The sequence below is a fragment of the Ovis aries genome, chromosome 2, assembly GCF_016772045.2.
Source record: "Ovis aries strain OAR_USU_Benz2616 breed Rambouillet chromosome 2, ARS-UI_Ramb_v3.0, whole genome shotgun sequence".
NCBI lineage: Eukaryota > Metazoa > Chordata > Mammalia > Artiodactyla > Bovidae > Ovis > Ovis aries.
The window spans coordinates 112442729-112453181 of NC_056055.1; the positions used below are offsets into that span (position 1 = coordinate 112442729).

General features: G+C 40.8%; 1 long non-coding RNA gene across 1 annotated transcript; it reads left to right on the forward strand.

Annotated features, from left to right (window-relative positions):
• Positions 1-209: 209 nt before the first annotated feature.
• On the forward strand, positions 210-8221 carry LOC132659188 (uncharacterized). Its single transcript, XR_009599262.1, has 2 exons — positions 210-5974; positions 6408-8221. It is a non-coding gene; the product is annotated as an uncharacterized LOC132659188 (long non-coding RNA).
• The last annotated feature ends 2232 nt before the right edge of the window (positions 8222-10453 follow it).

Consider the following 10453-nt stretch of genomic DNA (forward strand, 5'->3'; position numbering starts at 1 on the left):
TCTCCTTGGTCGTGACAGCAGCTGTTGGCCTTTTCAGACTTTAGTCTTCTAATAGCTTTTCTTCAGGCCTCTAGGAGTCATGGTTTCAAGCTGGATTCAGTTCAGTTCAGTTGCTGGATGGCATAACCGACACAATGGACATGAGTTTGGGTGAACTCTGGGAGTTGGTGATGGACAGGGAGGCCTGGCATCCTGAGGTTCATAGGGTCGCAAAGAGTCAGACGTGACTGAGCGAATGAACCGAACTGAAGTTAGCTAAATTATTTTATGGTGTGCCTGATATTTTCATTTCATCATTTTAAAATGGGATTTAAATTTAAATGAGCCCAGAGATAAATCCACACACATATGGACACCTTATCTTTGACAGAGGAGGCAAGAATATACAATGGAGTAAAGACAATCTCTTTAACAAGTGGTGCTGGGAAAACTGGTCAACCACTTGTAAAAGAATGAAACTAGATCACTTTCTAACACTGCACACGAAAATAAACTCAAAATGGATTAAAGATCTAAATGTAAGACCAGAAACTATAAAACTCCTAGAGGAGAACATAGGCAAAACACTCTCCGACATAAATCACAGCAGGATCCTCTATGATCCACCTCCCAGAATTCTGGAAATAAAAGCAAAAATAAACAAATGGGATCTAATTAAAATTAAAAGCTTCTGCACAACAAAGGAAACTATAAGCAAGGTGAAAAGACAGCCTTCTGAATGGGAGAAAATAATAGCAAATGAAGCAACTGACAAACAACTAATCTCAAAAATATACAAGCAACTTATGCAGCTCAATTCCAGAAAAATAAACGACCCAATCCAAAAATGGGCCAAAGAACTAAATAGACATTTCTCCAAAGAAGACATACGGATGGCTAACAAACACATGAAAAGATGCTCAACATCACTCATTATCAGAGAAATGCAAATCAAAACCACAATGAGGTACCATTTCACACCAGTCAGAATGGCTGTGATCCAAAAATCTGCAAGCAATAAATGCTGGAGAGGGTGTGGAGAAAGGGAACCCTCCTACACTGTTGGTAGGAATGCAAACTAGTACAACCACTGTGGAAAACAGTGTGGAGATTCCTTAAAAAATTGCAAATAGAACTACCTTATGACCCAGCAATCCCACTGCTGGGCATACACACCGAGGAAACCAGAATTGAAAGAGACACATGTACCCCAATGTTCATCACAGCAATGTTTATAATAGCCAGGACATGGAAACAACCTAGATATCCATCAGCAGATGAATGGATAAGAAAGCTGTGGTACATATACACAATGGAGTATTACTCAGCCGTTAAAAAGAATACATTTAAATCAGTTCTGATGAGATGGATAAAACTGGAGCCGATTATACAGAGTGAAGTAAGCCAGAAAGAAAAACACCAATACAGTATACTGACACATATATATGGAATTTAGAAAGATGGCAATGACGACCCTGTATGTAAGACAGCAAAAAGACACAGAGGTGTATAGCGGACTTCTGGACTCAGAGGGAGAGGGAGAGGGTGGGATGATTTGGGAGAATGGCATTGAAACATGTATACTGTCATGTAAGAATCAAATCACCAGTCTATGTCCAATGCAGGATACAGCATGCTTGGGGCTGGTGCACGGGGATGACCCAGAGGGATGTTGTGGGGAGGGAGGTGGGAGGGGGTTCATGTTTGGGATCGCATGTACACCCGTGGTGGATTCATGTCAATGTATATATATAAAAAAAAATTTAAATGAGATGAGAGGTGATCATTATCACCCACAAGTGTTCTTGCTGCTAGAGACTCTGCTGACTGATGCAGACAGCTCTGGGGTGCTGTGGACATCCTGTTATCAAGAATTCGCATGTATTTTCAATCTAGACACAATATTCACTTAATGGAAATATCAGCTTTATGCATTTTTTCTGATTTGATAAAGAAGCAAACTATTCATAACGACCCAAATTCTGAAAAAAGAAGGAAACTTTGAAGAAGAAACCTGTCTAAGGCAGTAAAGGTTCAGAGGAGAAATTATGAACAGTGGAGTATTTCTAGTTGAATTGTGGTGTTAAGTCCTTAATCAATGAATGTTTCAGCTGTTTTTATAATTCCAGCTTTCATTTATGACAGTGTGGCTTCTTTCCCTCTTTATGTCGCATCCAGTTAATTGTACTGCACTTCTGGGGGACATCCAGGTGAGGATCATTGAATATTTTAATAAGTATACAATATTTTACAGTAATTTTCTTCATTGTATTCACTTTTTTTCTTCCTTTTCCTCAGAAGTGCAAATTATAAATTTGTTTTTTTTAGAAATTGCAAGTTTACAAATTTGCTTAAAATGGAATTTGTGAATGTTGATAACCACTTATAAACGATAGCCACTAAAATATCAAAACTTAGTCAGGCCAAGTTATCTAACATCTTAGACTCATTTTAGAATAACTTTCAAGAAATATGATTTTAGTTTTTTTGTGCCTTTATTGTCTCCAGTTCAGTTCAGTCACTCACTTGTGTCTAACTCTTTGCGACCCCATGATTTGCAGCACACCAGGCCTCCCTGTCCATCACTCCCGGAGTTTACCCATACTCATGTCCATTGAGTCGGTGATGCCATCCAGCCATCTCATCCTCTTTCGTCACCTTCTCCTCCTGCCCCCAATCCCTCCAAGCATCAGGGTCTTTTCCAATGAGTCGACTGTTTGCGTGAGGTGGCCAAAGTACTGGAGTTTCAGCTTCAGCATCAGTCCTTCCAATGAACACCCAGGGCTGATCTCCTTCAGAATGGACTGGTTGGATCACCTTGCAGTCCAAGGGACTCTCAAGAGTCTTCTCCAACACCACAGTTCAAAAGCATCAATTCTTCGGCACTCAGCTTTCTTCCCAGTCCAACTCTCACATCCATACATGACCACAGGAAAAACCATAGCCTTGACTAGATGGACCTTTGTTGGCAAAGTAATGTCTCTGTTTTTAATATGCTATCTATGTTGGTCATAACTTTCCTTCCAAGGAGTAAGCGTCTTTTAATTTTATGGCTGCAGTCACCATCTGCAGTGACTTTAGAGCCCCCCAAATTAAAGTCTGACACTGTTTCCACTGTTTCCCCATCTATTTGCCATGAAGTGATGGGACCAGATGCCTTGATCTTAGTTTTCTGAATGTTGAGCTTTAAGCCAGCTTTTTCACTCTCCTCTTTGACTTTCATCAACAGGTTTTTTAGCTCCTCTTCACTTTCTGCCATAAGAGTGGTGTCATCTGCATATCTGAGGTTATTGATATTTCTCCTGACAATCTTGATTCCAGCTTGTGCTTCTTCCAGCCCAGCGTTTCTCATGATGTACACTGCAGATAAGTTAAATAAGCAGGATGACAATATACAGCCTTGATGTACTCCTTTTCCTATTTGGAACCAGTCTGTTTTTCCATGTCCAATTCTAACTGTTGCTTCCTGACCTGCATACAGATTTCTCAAGAGGCAGGTCAGGTGGTCTGGTATTCCCATCTCTTTCAGAATTTTCCACAGTTTATTATGATCCACACAGTCAAAGGCTTTGACATAGTCAATAAAGCAGAAATAGATGTTTTCCTGGAACTCTCTTGCTTTATCCATGATCCAGCGGATGTTGGCAATTTGATCTCTGGTTCCTCTGCCTTTTCTAAAACCGGCTGGAACATCTGGAAGTTCACAGTTCACATATTGCTGAAGCCGATTTTGAGCATTACTTTACTAGCATGTGAGATGAGTGCAATTGTGCGGTAGTTTGAGCATTCTTTGGCATTGCCTTTCTTTGGAATAGGAATGAAAACTGACCTTTTGCAGTGCTATGGCCACTGCTGAGTTTTCCAAATTTGCTGGCATATTGAGTGCAGCACTTTCTCAGTATCATCTTTCAGGATTTGAAACAGCTCAACTGGAATTCCATCATCTCCACTAGCTTTTTTCGTAGTGATGCTTTCTAAGGTCCACTTGACGTCACATTCCAGGATGTCTGGCTCTAGGTGAGTGATCACAGCATCATGATTATCTAGGTTGTGAAGATCTTTTTTGTATAGTTCTTCTGTGTATTCTTGCCACCTCTTCTTAATATCTTCTGCTTCTGTTAGGTCCAGACCATTTCTGTCCTTTATCGAGCTCATCTTTGCATGAAATGTTCCCTTGGTATCTCTATTTTCTTGAAGAGATCTCTAGTCTTTCCCATTCTGTTGTTTTCCTCTATTTATTCGCATTGATCACTAAGGAGGGCTTTTTTATCTCTCCTTGCTTTTCTTTGGAACTCTGCATTCAGATGCTTATATCTTTCCTTTTCTCCTTTGCTTTTCGCCTCTCTTCTTTTCACAGCTATTTGTAAGGCTTCCTCAGACAGCCAGTTTACTTTTTTGCATTTCTTTTCCATGGGAATGGTCTTGATCCTTGTCTCCTCTACAATGTCACGGACCTCAGTCCATAGGTCATCAGGCACTCTATCTATCAGATCTAGTCCCTTAAATCTATTTCTCGCTTCCACTGTATAATCATAAGGGATTTGATTTAGGTCATTCTTTAATGGTCTAGTGGTTTTCCCCGCTTTCTTCAATTTAAGTCTGCATTTGGCAATAAGGAGTTCATGATCTGAGCCACAGTCAGCTCCTGGTCTTGTTTTTGTTGACTGTATAGAGCTTCTCCATCTTTGGCTGCAAGAAATATAATCAATCTGGTTTTGATGTTGACCATCTGGTGATGTCCATGTGTAGAGCCTTCTCTTGTGTTGTTGGAAGAGGGTGTTTGCTATGATCAGTGCGTTCTTTTGGCAAAACTCTATTAGCCTTTGCCCTGCTTCATTCTGTACTCCATGGCCAAATTTGCCTGTTACTCCAGGTGTTTCTCGACTCCCTACTTTTGCATTCCAGTCCCCTATAATGAAAAGGACATCTTTTTTGGGTGTTAGTTCTAAAAGGTCTTGTAGGTCTTCACAGAACCATTCAACTTCAGCTTCTTATTGTCTTAGTGTAAAGTATACAGATGTGTAGAGTCATGCCTTTTTTTTTTTTTTCATTCTAATGTGTAAAGCAACCTGGAAAACAAACTTCATTATAATAGTTGCAAGATTCCCGTCTGCACTCAGGATTCTTTCCTAGCATTTGTCCTTATCTACTCTTGAGAGAAGTAATAACCAGAATGCAATATGTTAGTCTCTTCTGATACTGCCAGGTGTATTTCTGAGATGAGGTGATTGTGGAGGATAGGTTTGGGTCTGAAAAGGCTGCACGTGATCCCTCAGCCTGCATGCTGCCCGGGGCTGACTCAGGCCTCTCTAATGGCTGCACAGGCTGTCACCTGTGTCTCCTGGTGACTTACTGATGGAAACAGACCCCAGCTCATCTCAAGGCTGATCTTGGCACCTCTAGAATATCTGCACAGTGTATGTTAGAATGAGAGTCTAGCAGATACAATTTTCTATACTTCTTCAACTGTGAAGCATTTGAATTTGTATGCAGTTTTTAGGAAAATTGAATTTTTCTGTCAAATTTGATGTCAAAAACTGGAGATAGAAAATAAATAAAGCTTTAGTTAGCCTGAGGGATGGGATAGTTCAGAATTTTTGCTAATTCCTGTTGAATCCATATGAATGCTTATACTTAAAATATATTTAAATAGTAAGCTGATAAATCTGGGTAATTAAAGCCTGATAAATGTGCTCTAATAAGACAAGTACATTTTAGGTTTGAGTTACTTGGCATTCTTTTCACCTGGCATTGACAGGCGTAACCTCAAACTCAAAAAAACAAAAAGAAAGAAACTTAAAAAAAATACAAGCAATATAGTTACTGCTATTCCTGATATTTTATATTCAGTTTTTAAAATTCAAATTCCAGGGCAAGATTGGAGAGAGTGACTTTGTGGGAGGCTGAAATAAGTGAAATGAAGAAAAGCCTTGGGAAGCATTACGGAGTTCCTCCGGACTGCATTTACACTGAGCACTCGGTTGTGGACAGTCAGGTAGGAGGAAAGGATGGGACTACATTTGGGGTGTGTGTGTTAATTGTGTGGCTGGGGCTGCCCCAGTGACACAACCATAGCCTAAGCAGCTTAAACAATAGGAATTTGCTTTCTCAGAGGTCTGGAGCGTGGAAGTCAGGGATCAGGGTGTTGGTGTGGTCTGCTCCTTCCAAGTCCGTGAGGGCCTGTGTCCTTGGTTTGTAGATGGCATTTCTAGTCCACCACCTGCGGGTTCTGCCCCAAACACAACTGCTCCTTGTAAGAGGACTGTCTAGCGCTACAGTCTCCTAATCTACTCAAGAGAAATAAGAGCCAGAATGCAATGTTCGTCTTCTCTGATGCTTTCAGGTGTATTTCTGAGCACTGTTTTAATCATTGTTAAGTAACAGAATGAAAACTTTAATTTGATATCTCTGACTCTTTGATGTTTCAGACTTTAATGAAGATCTTACGCAGACTGTGGGAGACGAGAAGAGGCTAGAAACTGTGTGGTCTGTTACAGCGGGGCAGCAGGTACCATCATGGGTTGATGGAGATTAGGCAGGGACAAAAGGTGGAGACGCTCTTCAGGCTGAAGCACATCAAGGTTGGTGAACTTTGAGGATAACTTTCCTAGAAGCACTGTCTTCACCCCTTGGACTGAATGTCCCCTGATAGCTTATAGGGAAATGTGCCCTGACATCACCTCTCTCTCCCCCAGGTCCCTCCACTTACCAGGATGCTCTGCCAACACTCAGCATTTTTATTTTGTTTTCTTAATACATTTTTACATAGTTCATATACAAAGCATGTGCAATTTGGGATCCTGTCTGCTTTACCTTTGAGCTTCTCAGGTGGCTCAGCAGTAAAGAATCTGCCCGCCAATGCAACAGGCTTGGGTTCGATCCTTGGGTCGGGAAGATCCCCTGGAGAAGGAAATGGCAACACACTCCAGTATTCTTGTGTGGGAAATCCCATGGATAGAGGAGCCTGGCGGGCTGCAAAGAGTTGGATACAACTGAGCAACTGAGCACGCAAATGTAATCAAGTGAATTATTAATGAACATTACATAATCAACATCTTTTAAGTGCATCGTAACACACACACACACATATACTCTACTTAGACATTTTCTTGACATTTTCTGGTTTATACATTTATATCAGCATTTCTCATTATTGAAATGACTGTTTCAGAGGGCAAAAGTATTATTAAGGCTATAGAATTATATTGCTATTTTTCCCTCCAGGATGGGTCTATTTGTTGTGACTGATGTTGAGTATTTTGGTTAAAAAGTAGAGCTGTGAGTGTAGGTCAGAGAGTTTCCTATTTGCCACCCACCTCACCCCCCAGCTCCCCACATTACTCACATCTTACATCATTGTGGTGCCTTTGTTACAGCTTTCATTTTCCTACAGTGTGGTCAAAATTACATAAAAGAATGACTCTAGAAAATGCTTAGATTAAAATTATTAATATCTGAATAACAGTTTTAAAAGAGCACACACACAAAAAAGAGAGGCTTCCTGTTGAAGATGGCAGAGCAGAAGGACCTGCGCTTATTTCTTCCTGCGAGAGCACCAGAATCAGCCAGCTGTTGAACAGCCATCAGCGGGAGGACGCTGGAACCCACAAAAGAAAAAGAGGGAAAATGTGTCCCAATAGTGTATATATCAGAAGTGGGAGTTGTTGGAGGTAATGCCCAAAGGAAGGGTAAAATTACTGGTCAGTTTTAGAATTTTACTACTATGGATTGCGTACATTTGTCAGAGCCCACTGAAAGAACAGAATTTGAGAGTGTAACTTCCAAACCCAAGAGGAAAAGCAGCTGGCAGCACAAACAGCTGAATCAATGAAAAGGAATCAGGAAAGCAGGCAAAGTGGTTCAAAACACTGGACAAATAAAAGGCACAGTATTAACTGGTAGGTATATCATCAAATAGGACAATTATGTTAAATATATTGGATGTGTATAACTCTAATTAACAGGACAATATTTTGAACTTGGTTACCAAAATACCCAAGCAGGTATTGATTATACGGTGCGCATTAAAACATAAGGGGAAAGGAATTGAAAGGGAAAAGTGCAATAATAACCAAAAGAAAGCTGATTCAGTAATAACCAAAATAAGCTGATGCTTATATGAAATAAAATATATTTTAAGGTAAAATCATTACTTCAGGGATGGATGGTACCACCATTAGGAAGGTATAGTAATTTAGTGTTTTTACATGATAACACAAGGTCAAGATGTATAAAGAAGAAACCATAATGGGAACAGGAAAATACAGAGTTGATCAATAAAACCCTACACAGGCAGACAGAGGCGGTGCAGGTCAGCTAGTGCTTCGAGGAAAATGTATCGCCACAGTGACGGGAAGATAGAGACAAGAGAGGGCATGAACAACCTTTGTTAAGTCTGGAGCAAGGTAGGCATATGGCAGAGTCCAGCTGGTGGCTTCAGGTTCTTCTAAAAAATGTGAGTCAAAATAGTATTTTCAAATAGAGGTAGGAAAGCAAAAGCCTCAGGAAATATCCTTTTTCCTATATCTTATCTCTTCTGATGCCATCACATCTTACCTGGAATCATCTAAAAACCTCCTTCAGATTATTCAGCTTCCACTCACCCACTTCTTAAGAGTAGTTCAGAGCAGCCAAAGCAAGAGTGGAAATATGCATGAACTCGTCTACTCTGCTTCTCTTACAGTCTAAGCTCCTCAGAGTAGTGCTCTTCATGCTCGATGCGACCTGACCCCTGTCATGCCTCGGATTTTATCTCCTACTCTTTGCTTGCCTTGGGAATCTTACTTCTTCATTTTTGCTTTGGCTGTGCGGGGTCTCTGTTGCTGCTCGGGCTTCTGCCCACCTGCAGCTTGCGGGCTTCTCCTGTTGTGAGCACGGGCTCTAGGCTGTGTGGGCGCAGTAGCTGTGGCACCCAGGCTTACTTGCTCCGCAGCATGTGGGATCTTCCTGGATCAGGGATCAAACCTGTGTCTCCTGCATTCGCAGGTGGATTCATTACCAATGAGCCACGACGGAAGCCCTAGAAATCTTTTAATGTACAATCAATACTCCTTTTATAACCTATTGCTTTTATTTATGCAAAAATTGAATGCTTACTGAGTGGCTTTGGTTTCATATCTTTTTGTAAACTAAAAGTGATAGATAATTGTAATATTGTGGAAAAACATTAAAAAGAAAGGAAATCCTAGTAAGACATACCTATTTCAAATGAAAATGTAAAGTTTGCAGTTTTGGTTACATTGGCTACTCTCTGGACTTTTATATAACAAAAATGATTTCAGAGGGTCTAATTCAGTTAATACTCAATGCCTTCCTATACAGCTGTGTTTTCTATGTTAAATTTATTTTTCTATTTGTTTTTTGTTTTGTTTTATCCTCATTCACAGATGAAAACAGCTACGTCAACTCTTGCTTTGGGAGTTAATATGCCATGCCATGTGAGTCAGTTGTTTTTACAGAATATTCCTTTTCTTTTTTTGGATGCCTTAAACTTCCGACAGGTATTGATGCCTTCTGTTACGTTTGTATACATGAGATTCCGCAACATCCATTTAGTGAGCTGAGATACACCATGCTTATTCTGAGACATTTGGGGACTATCAGTTCAGTTCAGTCGCTCAGTCGTGTCCAACTCTTTGCGACCCCATGAATCGCAGCACACCAGGCCTCCCTGTCCATCACCATCTCCCGGAGTTTACTCAGACTCATGTCCATCGAGTCAGTGATGCCATCCAGCCATCTCATCCTCGGTTGTCCCCTTCTCCTCCTGCCCCCAATCCCTCCCAGCATCAGAGCCTTTTCCAATGAGTCAACTGTCCGCATGAGGTGGCCAAAGTACTGGAGTTTCAGCTTTAGCATCATTCCTCCCAAAGAAATCCCAGGGCTGATCTCCTTCAGAATGGACTGGTTGGATCTCCTTGCAGTCCAAGGGACTCTCAAGAGTCTTCTCCAACACCACAGTTCAAACGCATCAATTCTTCGGCACTCAGCCTTCTTCACAGTCCAACTCTCACATCCATACATGACCACAGGAAAACCATAGCCTTGACTAGACGGACCTTAGTCGGCAAAGTAATGTCTCTGCTTTTGAATATGCTATCTAGGTTGGTCATAACTTTTCTTCCAAGGAGTAAGCATCTTTTAATTTCATGGCTGCACTCACCATCTGCAGTGATTTTGGAGCCCAGAAAAATAAAGTCTGACACTGTTTCTACTGTTTCCCCATCTATTTCTCATGAAGTGATGGGACAAGATGCCATGATCTTCATTTTCTGAATGTTGAGCTTTAAGCTAACTTTTCACTCTCCTCTTTCACTTTCATCAAGAGGCTTTTTAGTTCCTCTTCACTTTCTGCCGTAAGGGTGGTATCATCTGCATATCTGAGGTTATTGATATTTCTCCCGGCAATCTTGATTCCAGCTTGTGTTTCTTCCAGTCCAGTGTTTCTCATGATGTACTCTGCATAGAAGTTAAA